At 41.5% G+C, this 16,021-nt stretch overlaps 1 protein-coding gene across 18 annotated transcripts in view; it reads left to right on the top strand.

Annotated features, from left to right (window-relative positions):
• Nucleotides 1-16,021, top strand: part of SOX6 (SRY-box transcription factor 6) — a 489,348-nt gene that overhangs the window by 145,338 nt on the left and 327,989 nt on the right. Inside the window, exon 1 of one of the 18 annotated variants that reach the window (XM_081937689.1) lies at nucleotides 4,562-4,697. The exons of 15 other annotated variants lie outside the window; for them this stretch is intronic. The gene's annotated coding sequence lies outside the window, so the exon portion shown is untranslated. Of the gene's footprint in view, nucleotides 1-4,561; nucleotides 4,698-4,895; nucleotides 5,006-16,021 lie in introns of those variants that run through there. 2 more of the 18 variants (XM_081937697.1, XM_081937705.1) reach the window with 2 other exon arrangements.

The following is a 16,021-nucleotide window of genomic DNA, read 5'->3' as shown; positions in this document are numbered from 1 at the left end:
GTATATACACACACACACACACACACACACACACATATATATATAACTGCATGATAACTACCTACTTTAAACTTTCTCAAGGTCTCAAAGAAATTTGGGTCTGACAACAATTTGCAATTGTTGTAAGATACTACTAATATATTCCCTTTGGTTGCAAAATCCATTGTCACAACCATTTCCCTCCATTGCTTATTGTGAACAGCTTTGTCCCTCCTCTTTTGGGAGGGAGCAAAAGCTGGGTTGCAGTTCAGTCAAATGCTTTTGTAACTAGTCAGTTACTGGAGTGGAAAGAACAAAGAATTATAAATGCAGAAAGAAAGACCATGAAGGACTATGTCTAATAAATGTATCCACTTAGAGATCACCAACTTCCAAGGAATTGCTTAATTAGAGATTATCTCAAAGCTCTCAGATTGATTTTAAATGGTTAGAATTCAGTATCTAGAGCAATTTCCCTAAAGTTTTTTTTAATTTATACATTTATACATTTATTTATACTCATTACACACACACACATACACACACACACACACTCCGTCTGTTTGTCCATCTGTCATTCATCCACTAGACAACATCAAGAGGTTATGAATAAAAGTTTCACTTGTATATTCTTGCTGCAGCACTGCATACTGTTAAAAAGCATTTTTATGAGGATTTGGCACCTGCTGGCATGTTGGAAGATAAGGCATATGAGACCTTAGCTACAGTGGACTGAGGGAGCTAGCAGAAATGTTGTCTGGTACAACAGCAGTGGTATATTCTCCTAATGGAAAAGGAATCTTTGAATTCCTTTTATTCCTTCTTTATAGTCCCCTGCTTTTTGTTTCTGTTATGTCTGGAGGAAATATTTGCCTTTCTTGTGGGACATCACATAGTGAAACTGGAAAAAAAAGTTGAATTGTATTTTGCATTACTTTTGATGATGAAATATTGTACCAGAAATGGTTGAATGTGTGCATTGTTTATCAAAAAGAATGCTGAATTTTAAGTAATTATATGAATATTCAAGGTTGTATCTTGAATAAATCATGTTTTGTAATTCCCCAATTTCCTAATTAACTGAATGTGTCCAATAGAAATATATTCTTTATTAAGGGACTAGAAAGGCTAACAAAGTGTCCTCTTTCATTACAGTAGCTAGATGAGCAATGATATCTGGTGTAACGTAGGCAGTAGCAACAGTCTTCTTCAAATAGTAGTACTCCTGTGTCTGTGGTTTTTAAAACAGAATCTCAGGGGGTCATGAACAATCCTGGCAACCGCTTCTAAGGATTTCAATAAATAGAACTTTTTTTTATCCAAAACAATTGCCTTTTATATTACTTTTAAACCAAACTACTAGTCCATCAAGAGTCTCAAAAGGAAAAATAATTCTGCAGAGTGCTGGTATGGCAGAGCAGACCAATCATTATGGCACCCATTCTCTAGTCCTTTATTTTTCAAGATCGCAACAATAGGTTGTTGATTCAATGGACAAGACCAGAACAATTAAGTTCTCTGTTTAGCAGCAGTGCAGCATTTTAATGCCCTCCTCTAATAATGGTCTCATTATTGTTATTCTAAGACTGGGCCTCAGGAGGAGGAATATTTGCTGGAGGTACGTCATTATTTTGCAAATTTCGATTAGCTCATCATGTTGTCTGTACTGTGAAAATCGTAGCTAATTAGAGCAGCCAGTTAGACTACCAGCTTCTGAGCTTATGAGTTAAAAGGTAGCATACTTGATAGTCCAGTGATGTGAAAAAGGTGGTTAAAAGGAGGATTAGAGCTGTTGCCTTAGTAACTCTAACTTCCATCTGTGAGGGAACAATGGACTTGTGTTTCTCCCCACCTTGGTGTAAAAATTGGTTTGTTTTGAAAGGCCAGGGCTCTTTATTTGACAATCTGGAATTCAGTCTGAGTGTAGTTTTAGTTCTTAGGAAAGACCATTGGGGATAGGAAGGGTGAAAGGTCATGGTGAGCTCAAGGACATGAAAGCCTGTTGTCTCATGTAACAATTGCAGATTGTTTTGTCTTTATTATTTCTAGCCAACTTCTAAATCAGGTGATGGAACAAATACCTCCAGATTAGTCAGGTGAAACAGGGAAGAGAGATAATATACCTTTTGGAGCACAAAAGATAGCTATAGTTCATTCTTATTAAACAGAGTTGCATTTATTTGTGTCCATAGTCTGGAAAAAAACAAAAGATGAAGCTTGTGTACCAAGCCACAGTTCCTGTGTGATTTTGTACCCTACCGCCTCTGTAGGCCATCACATATACAGAAAGCACTCCAAAGTGCTAGAAAATGTTATTTAAGCTTTCTTCCCATGAAGAAAAATCCCCCGGAGTATCAGTGATGCGATACTTAACAATAAATTTAGCAGCTGTGCTTTCTCACATTATTGGCTTTTTAGAAAGGTTTGCTTTCAAATCCGCAACGAATAATATTCACTACAATGTGAAGGAGGTTTGCCTTCAGACTTTACAACATTTTGTCTGCAGTTTCCACCTCTGATGGAAACAATACAGCAAATAAGTTTAAAACCTGCTGTTAGAAAGCCCCTTACTCCCATGTAAAAGTATACATTCACTACTTGTTTTGTGTGAAGAGGAGGTCAAGCCTCTTTGTGTGAGGTTTGATCTTGAAGAGATTTTTCTCTTTGTCTGTGGGGAACATAAAGGCACTTCAGGGCTGTTTAATAAAACAGCTTCAGCATGCTTTTTGCAGGGAAATTATTTTTGTTAAAGTGAACAGGCTGCAATCTTCTGGATTTTGCCCAGGGCTCCCTAAAACGAACTCACTGCTTTTTAAAAAAGGAGAAGCAAGGCTGAACTTTCCATTACTCCTTTTCTTTAACTTCGCACCTTAGTTGGCCAGAGCATCCTAATTCATTTCTTTCTTTTTCATCTCAACCAGCGCAAATTCATCCTGTATTTCCAAACAAATCTAGTTTTTAGCCTCTGAAACCAACAACTGGCTGGAAATCTAAAAAGAGCCAAATAGCTAGGATTTCTGATGGGTTTTCAAAGAGTTGATCAGCCTGCCCTTTCTCCCCTGGGCCAATCCATTGGGTTTCTTCTTTGTTTCAGGTCTGCATTCCTTCTCAGTGCGTATTCATCTACCTACCTGGCTCTCTGCTTCCTCTTCCTAACACTCTGCTCTTATGTTTATTTTCCACTTCATCTTGGGATCCCCGCTCTTTGCTTCTGCCCGCCCCAAAAAACTCCAGTATGTTCCTTCCTGTGCCTGGCTATTTTCTGCCTTCTTAGTCCTACCATCTTTGCTGCTTGTCTACTTTCTCAGCTCTTTTCCTACTGCCAAACCCAACCCAAGATTTTGCCTTCATCTTTCCTTCATGACCTCCCTACCTAAGGATCTAGCTTGTTCCCCTTTTTTGCTCCACAGTCTAGGGTCTAATTTTCCTCCTCTGTTAATTATGACTGGACAACGCTGTGACCCATGGGTCATCCTTTGAGAGAAACATAGTGCAGTTTGATGTGATCTGAATGAACATTAAATTTTAGGCTGACAATATTTTTTTTTACCCCAAAGCTGGATGGTCCCATGTTCATCTAAGAAGAGTCTATATAAGTGATGGCAAACCTTTTTGGCGCCAAGTGCCAAAAACGGAATGTGCACACACACATACAGCAGCACCGGAAACCCAAAGATCAGCTGGCGATGGCACGCATGCCCACAGAGAGGGCTCTATGTGCCACCTCTGGCACACATGCCATAGGTTCACCATCACAGGTCTATATCATAAATAAAAAAAATATTGTAGTGGCGAATGAACTTCAGTAATAAGTCAATCTTTCCTTGCCTAAGCATATAAACAGAATGACCATAGGTATGCAAAAAAGAAGTGGGAGTAGGAGCAACTTCTGACTTCCTGCCAGTTTGCCCAGTAACTTTGCTTGTGAGAAGCAGGCAGGGATCATAGGAAATCATGATCCCACGACCTTGGGGATGCTTCAGTGGTCACAACTTCGTGAATAAAGCTGGTCTGATCATTGAGGAAATTTCAATTCCAGGGGAGTAAAGGGTCTCAGATTTTTAATGCATTTTTTAAGTATTTGCGACTGATTCAGAATTGTTGTGGTATAATGTATCCTTTGGTATAACCTGGGGAAGCAAACCAATAGATACAATAAGAGTTGTTCACAATAACATAGAGTACTAAAAATGAGGCAGACTCTGACAAGTATCGTTACTTCAGTTGAGGAATAGAGTATGACTGAGTGCATATTAAGTGGTTCAATGTATGTGCATTGCAATTGTAATTCTGAGTTAAGTTACCTTTTTGAGAATTGACTATTGATTATTGTGCTTAACATCACAGGCAGCAGACAAACGTTAACAATAGTTATGTTTTCTATCAACTTGGCCTCATTTGAACTGAAAAAAAAAAGTGATTCTGGATGTTTCTTATCTTTTCCTTGCCCCTGGCTGCTTTAACATTTTTTCTCTCTCTGCCAAGACAGATGGACAGCCTTGCATAAACTGATAACTGAAAATTTTGCAGCTAACTAGTCATAGGAATAGTCAGTCATATTTATTCTATATTTGAAAGTACTGGCAAGTGTTGCTGTATTGGCTTCTGGGTCCAGAATCAATGAATTTATGAAGAGCTGGACAGAACGTGTTGAACAGTGTTGGTTACTCGTGTAACTAGAGTACAAGAACAGGAAACTAGGAATGTTGGTTTAATGTGTAAGTACTTTCTGCACTATTTATAGTTTTGCTTTTGGTCTCAGGTTTTAACATTTTCAAATAAATCCTGCAGTAGTGCAATTTATTGCTGGTTTTATTATTTGGTTATTCCTAAAATTGTGAATGAAAATTTCTGGGTTGCAAAGAAAAGTGAAGTAAAGGGTTAACAAAGGAGAATTGCAAATGAACTGATCTAGAAAGTTGATTATTAATCCAGCAAGAGAAAAATACCCATCCAGTAAGCAGGAATTAGTACCCAAAGAGCTGATAATATTGCTCAGCCTGTTGGTGTGGAATGGCAGAATCAGGTAAGCAAAACTATATTTGTAGGGTGATTAAGCATTTTCCTTAGTAAGTATCTAATTTTAGTTGATTTTTAAAAAGCTGATAGTACATTCCGAATCACTTTCTCTCATAAGTAAATAGAATATATTTGAAAGCTATTTTGGCAATAACTTTGCTTTATGTTACTGGATTGTAAAATACCTTTTAAAACCTAGAATTGCTTTGTGGTTATGTACAAAGAGATTAGGAAAAAAACATATTTAATAAGGCGTTAAACAGAATAATCCTTTGTAGTGCAACTTCAGAAATGATATTATTTCTGTTACAGTGCAAATCTAGGTAGAAGTGAAAAGTAAGTAAAAAGAATGATTCTGAATGTAAGGGTTTCTACTTGATTGTGAAAACAATGGAGAATGTAGCTCTGTCATAATGTCTTTTAAAGCACTTAATTTTCAGTAAAATGAGTTTCACAGCTTAAGAACTAGGAGAAAAAAGGCAACAAAAAAGGGGAGACAGGCTGTGGCATGTTTATTGGCGAATGCTCAGCAATCCAAAGCTTTTTGTTATTGGAAAGGAATAATTATTAGCCAGATTTTCTAAAGAAGGACTTCTTCACAGAATGATTGTCAGATGCCTCGTCTTCCCAGTTATCAGTTCTGCGTTTTCTGTGCTCTTCCAGTCAGTCACTGGACACAAACAAATTAATTTATCTTTTAAGCAAACAGTCCTCAGAGAACAGCTTGAGTACAAGGCCCATTTCAGTCAATCCTGTTCATTCCAGTGGAACATGATTTCAGCATGAGAATCTTTGTATGCAAATATATTGTTTCTGACTATAGGAGGACCATGCTTAATATTAAGCATTTACTTTTATACACCCAAAGATAAAATTGGGAAGGTGATGGAAAATAACCACGTTGTAGGTCCTTATCATTTGAATATCACTGTCTGTAATCGGATATGTGGAGAATAGGTTTAAATTGTAATAGAGACCCAAATGTTTCATAGGAAATGAATCTGACCATCTAACATTTTTCAGTCTTCTCAAAGTATATTTTCAATTAAAGTATGTTGAAATGCATTGTTGCAGCACTGATGCATCTGGAATATCACATATTAGGTTGCCTTCTGATGAAAAGAAATGTATCTTGTTAGATCGGGTAATGGAAAGGCACACAAGGCTAAAGGCAACAACATCTCTTTATTAAGTACAACAAGTAAGAACAATCCAGCAAAGATTGAGTCTGACAGAAGCCCCTTTATTGGAGCTGTCAGACCCTTCAACCAATAGGATTAAACCCCTGTTCCCACCGGAACAGAGGACCTTGGTGGAAACCACTGTAGTTGAAACAAGTATCTAACATCCCTCCCCTCTTGGATAGAATAATGACCCTCGTTACGTAGTCACGCAGGTATTGCGGACTTTTGGGTAGCTCTGCCAGACCTGCACAGTTCAGTTGGAGGGTGTTCTTTGGACAGGTCGGACGGACCTGTTTGCTCCGCAGCTCTGCTTGGTGGAAGCTCCTGGAACCTTTCACAGGACATGGCTGGAGCTTCCAGAGCCGGTTCGCTCGGAGCTCGCTGCGGGCCTGCAACATAACCAGATACATTTTCCGGTACCCTCGGGCTTGAGCTGTCTGTGGAAGGATTGTGTTTGCTCTGTTTGGGTAGGACTTTGGATAACTCATGCAGGAGTTACCTCTGGTTGTCTAAGAGTGGTTGGAGAGGCGGCCACGGAGTTGGTCAATGTGCCTTCTCCAATTCCGACCGTCCTCGAGCTCTACAAGATAAGAGCGAGGCCCGGTGATGCCTATCACTGTGGCAGGAATCCACAGATTTCCCCCGGCGTAGTTGTGGGCATAAACTGAATCCCCTACGCTAAAGTTCCGAATTTTGCTCGGGGACTCAGGGGGTGATGTGGCAGAATAGTTTGGGTGTAGCTGGTCTAAGCGGGACCTTAGCCGGCAACCCATGAGAAGCTCGGAGGGGCTTCTTCTTGTAGTGGCACTGGATGTGATATGCTGAATTAGCAAATAGTGGTCAACCCGTGTTTGCCAATCTCCCTCCCTAGAGAGGGCCTCTTTTGCAGATCTCACCATTCTCTCCGCCTGACCATTGGTGGCCGGATGGAATGGCGCAACCAGGGCATGCCTGGTTCCCTAGGAAGGTCTCAAATTGCATGGCCGTGAATTGGGGCCCGTTGTCAGAGATCAAGGCATCGGGCAGGCCTTGAGTGGAGAAAAGTCTCCGTAGTACCTTGATGACTGCTTCTGCCGTAGTGGAGGTCATCAGGACTACCTCTAGCCATTTCGAGTAGGCGTCCACAACTACGAGGAATGTCTGGCCATGAACTGGGCCAGCAAAATCAATGTGCACCCTAGACCATGGTGCTTGAGGTCGCTCCCACTCCTTAGCGAGCACATCTGGGGGAGCTGGCACGGTGTGCAGGTAGCCACTCATTCTTTGATCTCCCTGTCCATGTTAGGTCATCACACGTAACTCCTAGCCAAAGACTTCATCCTGACAATTCCAGGATGCCCTACATATAAGGCCTCTAATACTGCAATGCGCAGTTTGGGTGGAACAACTACCTGATTCCCCCACAGTAAACAGCCCTTTACAACAGATAACTCATCACGTTTGCTAAAATACATTTTGAAATCAGCCCCAACAGGCCCCTTGGGCCACCCCCTCCACACCCAGTTCAAAATTTGCTTGATGGTGGAGTCCTTTGCAGAGTGACAGGGAACATCACTGGATGATACAGGACCAGTCTCAAGGCAGTCAATGAGGAGGTAGAGTCAGCAAGAAGTTCAGGCAGTGGGCAGTGGCTCAACGCGTTGGCGTGCCCCAAAGTGGAGCCTGATGAGACGGTAGGAGTAGGTAGCTAGGAAGATGGTCCATCTAGTCATCCACAGTGATAATGACACTGGAGTAGGTCGGGCACCAGTCAGTAAGCCCAGTAATGGCTTGTGGTCCATAATTAGTTCGAAATCATGGCCATAAAGGTACTCATGGAACTTCTTTACTCCGGCCAAGGCAGCCAAATCCTCACGGTCCAGCTGGCTATAGTTCCGCTCGGCAGCGGACAAGGTCCTAGGGTAAAAGGCTATGGGAGCCTCAGTTCCGTTGGGCATGCAGTGACTGAGGACAGTGCTGACGCCAAACGGAGAAGCGTCGCAGGTCAGCACCAAGGGCAAGGTCTGGCTGTATTGTACTAGAAAAGTGTCCGCTGACAGGAGTTTTTTTACCGCGGCAAATACGGCAGCTTCAGCTCTGCCCCAGACCACTTCATGTTCTTTGCCAGGAGACGGTATAAGGGCTCAGCAACAGTGGCTTTCTGTTTAAGAAAGACCCTGTAGAAATTAAGGAGCCCGAGGAATGCCTGCAGCTCGGTTTGATTGCGAGGTGTAGGGGTGTGCTGGATTGCTTGAATTTTTTGGGTGGTCGGGTGAATCCCAGAGCCGTCGATTAGGTACCCTAAGAATTTGACCCTTGGCACGTTAATTTAGCATTTTTCTTTTTTGAGATGGAGGCCTTTGTCTCTAATTCTAGTCAAAACTGTTTGCAAACGTTTGAAAAGTTGCACCTCATTTGCAGCCAATACCAAGATGTCATTGAAATAGGGGACAACTCCTGGAATCCCCTGCAAAAGCCGTTCCATGAAGCTTTGGAACAGTCCTGGGGCGATACTAACACCGAATTGCATGCGGTGACATTTGAATGCACCCCTGTGCGTCACAATGGTTTGGGCCTCCGCTGTAGCGTCATCTACAGGCAATTGTTGGTATGCTTGCGCCATGTCCAATTTAGCGAAAATTTTTCCTGGGCCTAAAGAATGTAGTAGATGCTTTACAATGGATACAGGGTAAGCTCTTTGTTGCAATACTTTACTGATTGTGCATTAGAAGTCTGCGCAGATGTGGACAGACCCATCATATTTGACAGGTGTCACTATAGGGGTCTTGCAGCTTGCGTGATCAACTGGCACTAGGATTTCCTGGCCTACGAGCTTGTCAATTTCCATATCAATTTTGGGGCGGAGAGCAAAAGATACTCTCCTGGGTTTTAGCCTTACGGGGGCTATATTGGGGTCCAAATTAAAGGAGATTGGAGTCCCCACATACTTACCCAGTCGTCTTCAAACTCCTTAAAGATGGCTTCGGCGCCTTCGTCTTTCAAGGCGTTGATACCGGTCACTTCTAGGCCCAGGGCTTTGAACCAGTCAAGCCCCAGGAGGCTCTGCAGGTTGCCGCTGACTACTGTCACTGGGATTTGGCTGCTGAAACACTTGAATTTCACCTGGAAGGTGCCTTGGCCCATGATGGGGACCCGGTTCCCCTGGTAATCATGAAGGTGGATGTCAGGGGTGCGTAGATGTTGTTTCTTCAGGCTAGGGATAGCCTGCTTGAGGATAGACCATGGCATGATGGTCAGTGATGACCTGGTGTCGATCTCCATTTCAGCTGGAGAGTACTCGATGAGGACTGTGACCTTCAGCTTTTTTGGCCGCCTGATGTGGACTTGGCTGATTGAGGTATGGTAGGTGACTCTAGTGTTGCCCTTTGAGCACGTGGTGGCTTCTGCCAGGCCCCTTGGTTGGACCTCTGTTGGCGGTTTGGTATGTTTCTTGGCTGCCAGGTAGTAGCAGGGAGTTCGCTCCAGCACACCTTTCGCTCGCAGCCCTGGCAGGTATTGTCACGGAAATGGCAAGCTGATCTTGCATGGTCACTTCCACAGCTAGCGCGAGATGGGAGACGCTGTTTGAATTTGAGCGCCGGCTGGGCGTGGCTACTGCGCATGCGGCAGCTGTCATCTTCCTCTCCTTCTGAGCTCTCAGCCGCTGCAGCCTTGCGATGTACGCTTGTACTCTTTCGCGTGTCTTGTGGAGCGCTTTGACATTGCAGAGTTTCAGTGGATTTGACGGCTGATTCGGACACCATGGCTTCGTCCAAGGCAATTTGTAGAGTGAGGTTAGATTTAGCGAGTAACGTCCTCTGTAAGTTAATGTCCCGCACACTGCATATAATGCGGTCAAGAATAAGTTAGTCTAGGTCTCTGAACTCGCAGTATGCTGCGGCTTTTTGTAGCGCTGCAACATACTCATTGATCGATTCGCCCTCCTTTTGGTTCCAAATGTTACATTCGTGCCACCGAACATGCTTCGATGGCTTGGGGCATAGTGGGTTCTTAGCATCTGCTGGAGCACGGACCAAGTGACCGATTGTAGCGGCGTTGGTTGAGAAAGGTCTTTCGCCATTTTGAACACTTCCCATCCACAGTATCCGAGGAACGTGTTCTTCTTGCAGCCTTCAGAAAGGCCCATGAGGTTGTTGGCCTCGAGGAAGCAGTCAAACCGTAGCATATACGAGTCCCAGTGCTTGGTGACTGGGTCATATGGAGTCGGTGGGGCGTGCATGGCCATTTTGTTTTCTGAAGGTGTATTGAGTTTGCCGCTCAAAGCCGTGCTGAGCTCCAGGCTGGATGTACTTGCTGGATTGCTATGCTCTTTTTGGTTCGCCTAGTTGCCTTACAATCCCACCTTCGTCGCCAGTATTAGATCGGGTAATGGACAGGCACACAAGGCTAAAGGCAACAACAGCTCTTTATTAAGTACAAGTAAGAACAATCCAGCGAAGGTTGAGTTTGACAGCAGCCCTTTTATAGGGAGCTGTCAGACCCTTCGACCAATAGGACGAAACCTCTGTTTCTGCCGGAACAGAGACCTTGGTGGAAACCACTGTAGTTGAAACAAGTATCTAACATATCTTTAGCTACATATTGAATTTAATTGGCAACAAATTGATATATGCTAACAGATATTATAACCATAGACGAAAATGTGAACAAAACTTTTCATTTCCTGGGATGCAGAGTAGTTAGCTCAGGGGTATCAAACTCGATTTTATTGAGGGTTGCATCAGGGTTGTGTTTGACCTCAGGGGTGTGGGGGGCATGTCCAGGGTGGGCGTGGCGAGCTTGATGTCACTCGTTTTGGGGCGTCTATGGTGGCCCGAGTGCTCTGCCAGTGAAAATGGGGTCCAAATATCCATTTTTGGCTGGGAAAATGGAGCTCTGTTTTCACTGGCAGAGGGTTACAATAGACCATCCCAGCCGAAAACGGAGATTGGAGCCTGTTTTCACTGGCAGAGGCACTGCGGGCCGGTCCTTCGCTGTTCCAGGATGGCCCTGCGGGCCAGATCTAAATACCCCATGGTCCAGACTTGGCCCATGGGCCTTGAGTTTGACACTCCTGAGTTACTAGTTGAGATATGAGATACAAGCCCAGAAACAAGACCTTACTTCATGATGATGGAGATGGAAGGATGCCTCTACTAAGGTGGCATCTCAGATCTACAGTTTTAAACCATAGTTGCTTCAAAAAGCTTTTAAATTTAAAAATCTATTGCCACACTATTATGAGTGGTTGCCACCACTGTTATTTATCTTTATTATTTTGTAAAATTCTGCAATGGTATCAGTCATAGCCAGCACAGACTTTGCGAATGTAATCAATGATAGAAGTGCAGGCATCACAAAATAGCTCTTACTGACCCTTCTGTACTTGGAAGCCTTGGATGGTGTCCGGTTTAGAACAAAAAGACAAAGTAAAGAAGCGAGTAGATACGTACAGGGCGGAAAAGTGAAAGGACAGTTCACTCTTGAAATGAAACCAAAAGAATGAATGAACAGTTCTAAGGTTATTGTTGTTTTAAAAGGCAAGTATCCAAACAGTATAGAACTCAAAATATGAAGTAAAACATGTAGGTTAAATGTGACACATTTTTCAGTGCTTTTAGCAAATGAATGAAACCAAAATAGTGATCAACCAATGTAGTGTTTGTAGGAAAAAAGGATTTCTTGATTCTTTTCTAAGACCTAACAGTTTTCTCTAGTATTGTCTTATGCACTGTAAAAGTACAATTCACAAATCCAGAAATATATATGTGGCTATGGCTGGATAGCAATGTGTCTACGCAAATTCAGTGTGGTGTTAGAATAGGACCAGATCCAGATTGCTGTGTACTAACCACGGAAAGTCCCTAGATCAGAGGTGGGGAATAATGGCCCCTTTATGACTTGTGGACTTGGCTGCTCAGGAATTCTGGGAATTGAAATCCACAAGTCATAAAAGGGCCATCTTTCCCCACCTCTGCTTTAGGCAATTACTCTCCCTCAGTCTAACCTTCATCACAGGACTACTATGATAGGTATAAAAGTAGAGGGAAATGCACATGGAAGGCAGTTGCTGTCATTGATTAAAGATGAGATATCACTTTAAGAACCTTACAAATAGGTAGTAGATTTTTCAGCCTACTAGCATTTTTTCCCCAGAGAAGATACAGTACACATATCTATTTGCCCTGAAGTTAATTGTGGGTAACAGTGAAATCAGGGATTGATGAAGTGGAGAAACTACAAAAACAACTCTGCGTTTTATTGATGGATAGAAAGATACTGGACTGATTTGTACCTGATATTTTAAGCCATCATGTGGTTGAGTTTAGAATGTTTTATGAACTCCAGCCATAGGTAAAGAAGGGTCTTTATAGTCAGAAATTAGGCTTTGGAGTTCCCTTTTCTTGACTTTCCATAGCCCCAAGTGTTTTTGAGTCTGGTTAGGTAGTTGTCTTATTAAGCACATGGGGATACATAAACTGGAGCTACTGTCTCTTATTCTCCCATTAATAAAATTATCACAGTCATTTATTGTAACTTAAGGTGCATGGAAGTCATAAAAGTGATGGCATTGTCTTTGCAATTTGGCATCTTGGAGAAAGAAACCTTGTCCAAAACCTTGGAAAAGTATGAGTTACCGTAAGAATCAGAGGAATTTAACATTCTGACAGGATATGTGGGGAACTCAGAGCTTTGAACAAGATATCTGACACAGAAGAGAGAGTACGAGTAGTCCTTGACATATAATTATAACTTCAGTTAATGAACCTACCCATGTGTCATTACATGAAACATAGGGTGCCTTAGGTGAGGGAGGGCCTGGGAGACTTAGTGCAAGCCCAGGTTCCCAAGGCTCCCCCACCACCTGAGCTACTTCATGCTTGCTTCCTCTCTCTCCCTCAGGGTCCCCACGGGGGTTAAATCTGCTTCTCCACTCCACCAAGTTCCTACTGTCCTTGTGCCTGCTTCTCACCTACCAGGACCCATACTCTTTCCCCTGATTACTCTGTTACCTTTTGAACATTTTGTACATCTCTGGAGCTACAGAGCTCATGCTGGGGAAGGAGGCCAGGCTCTTCCCCATGTGAGCTTCAGAGACCCAGAGCTCTGGAGACCTACAAAAGGTAATTGAAAGATTGATGACAAGAGGTAGGGAGGAGGGTGTAGGACCTGGTGGGCTGGGAAAAGCAGTCCCAAGGCCTGGGGGGGATCCTGAGAGGCAAGATGGGGGTAAATAGACAAGGGGGCACTGCAGTGTCCCTATGGTTGGTTTTAAGAGCGAATCCACCCAAATTTTGTGCATGCTTCAGCAACTGCAATTTTGAAACCTGGTCATAAATACCTTTTTTTTGGGGGGGGGGGGGTGTCTATCGTAACTTTGAACCTTTGCTAAGTGACTGGTTGTAAGCCAAGGACTACCTGTGCATGAATTGTGTACATGAGAATAGCAATTCAACTAATCTGGGTAAAGAGAAGAAGCTTCAAAAATAAATCAGGAGAAAATATCCCTATATTCCTAGGATGTAAAACAGAGACTAATTCAATGACTTTTAGCCTCAGCTGTTTCAGAATAGATTAACATTTAATATCGATTTTATCCAAACCCTAGGATTTAACATTTTGCTTCTGTGCTAAACTCAAAGTATTGCAGCCAAAGTATTACTGGGCAGAACTGAAGAAGCTTCTTGGATGAGAAGCGAAATGTTTTCAAGGAAAAACAAAGTACAGTTGCCTTTGAAAAAAAATCTTTGGGACATGTAGAAAAAGGTACAAATAATAATAACGAAACATGTATATTTGCATTTCTATGACTATGATGCTAGGATTCTTTTCCAGTTTCTAGCTGCTTATATCAGCATCTCTGAATACATCTCTTGTTCCAATGTTTAGTGATTTATTTCTGCACCAATGAATTTGTGTATATGTATGAATGGAGGTCCGTGGGGGGGGGGGGTCAGAGTACAAGAAAGGGGTTCATATAAATATTAGGAAGAATTCTTGTCAGTATGAATAGTCTGCTTTAGAAGGTAATGGGTTACCATGAGTAGTTTTTTAAAATTGAAAATACCAATTTTGATTGCTATAAAAATGAATTCTGAGTTCATTTCCAACTTACTAAATGGTATTATATATTTAATGTAAATCACTAAGAAAGATAGGTAAACTGATTTGAATCAATCTCAAAACTTATTTTTCAAATTATATTTGTTTTCAAGAAACACTGGTATGACAATTAAAACATATTTTAAACAAAAGGGAACTTTTTTTAAAAAAATTGGCCTGATTATTATCTAACCCACATGCTAGAAAACTGGATAAAAATTGAAAGTATCTAGAGGTATATGGAAAAAAAATATTCTGTTTGCAATTTCCCCCCCTGAAAACTCTTACGAGGGAATTTATGTGTATGGTCATCATGGATCCAGACTTAGTTATGCTTAAAAGGTAGTTAGACTTGGTTTATTTTTGGAATAAATTATGACTAAATAATCTTTTCTATCAATGGCTCCACTCTTAACTGACTAATACTGGTTCTACACTTCAGAAGCAGTCTGGAGATACCTATTCTGACTATCAAAATTCTTGAGCTGAAGCTCAAGAAAGTACATGCTTTTAAATAAAATTTATTTGGAAAAGACGCTACCAAATGACTCCTGACACCATAGATTAACTGCTCTCATGCTACACTGGCTCTAAACCTATGATGTGATTGATATCACACTCCATACTAAGGCTACAATACAATTGTTTAATTTTAACACAGTGTATTGCGTGATATTTCTTCCAGTAGTACATGATGAAGCAAATCAGGTCTTCGTGACACAATGAATTCTACCAAATGAGAATTATATGCAGTAGCTGCTGCATGGCATATTTTCAGCAATGGCACTACACACACACACACACACACACACACACACACACACACACACACACACACACGAGATCCAGTCTCTGGACGCTGGTGAAGAAATACCTTTTTCTTTCTTCAGCTCAGGTCTGGGTAGAATGTACATTTACATATTAATTTTCCCAGCTTGTATTTCAGAACAAAGTCTGGGAAGAAAATCCACACGTGTAGAATTACTACACATGACACAAATGACTTGGAAGTCTAACTTTGCACACCTCACTGAACGCAGACTTTAATATATTTGCATTATACCAAATATTTCAAATTGAAATATTTTAAGGGATGTTTAAAGCAAATATTAAAAACATGTCTTATCCTTCCATTTGCAAGGGATTTGACCAGTCTCGAATTCCCCAGCTTTGTGTCCTTCTTAGAACCACATCTCCCAGAATTCTAAACTTGTAATTATTTTTCTCTTGCATATGGTATAATAAAATACTATTAAATCTGGACTGCTTTATTAGTCAGAGTGAGGAATCCATTTAAATTCCATTGTAAATTTCAGTTTATAAGTAGATGGTTATGAACCAGTCACTGGCTACATCTCTTAGGAAAAAGAAAGTAAAAAAAGTGTCATAAAATAAAATCAACCTCAAATCATAAACGTGGTTGCAGCAAATTCATGTTAGTGGAGATTTAAAATATTTCTGCCATATGCAAACAGTGGTAGGTTTCTTCCAAGGAAGACCTATTAACAATGAAGATAATGATCTGTCAATTAGAATGTTGTTTTAATCATGTCTAGAAATGAAACACACAAATACTGTCTTTTTAAGAGTTGATAAAAAAGAGTAAATAAGAAATGTTCAGATTGAGGCCTAATCCTGATTAGGGCTGTAGAATTTGTAGTGTTGAGCATGGAGAAGTCCATCCTTAGCATCTGTCAGCAGCTCGGTAAAGCAGAGGAATTTGACTGGCAGCTGTAGAAATTAAGTCAATTTTTCAG

The sequence above is a fragment of the Natrix helvetica genome, assembly GCF_964273705.1.
Source record: "Natrix helvetica genome assembly, chromosome: 1".
In the NCBI taxonomy this organism is placed as follows: domain Eukaryota; kingdom Metazoa; phylum Chordata; class Lepidosauria; order Squamata; family Natricidae; genus Natrix; species Natrix helvetica.
The sequence above is the reverse complement of the archived record's forward strand: the minus strand, read 5'-3'. Positions and strand labels throughout refer to the sequence as shown.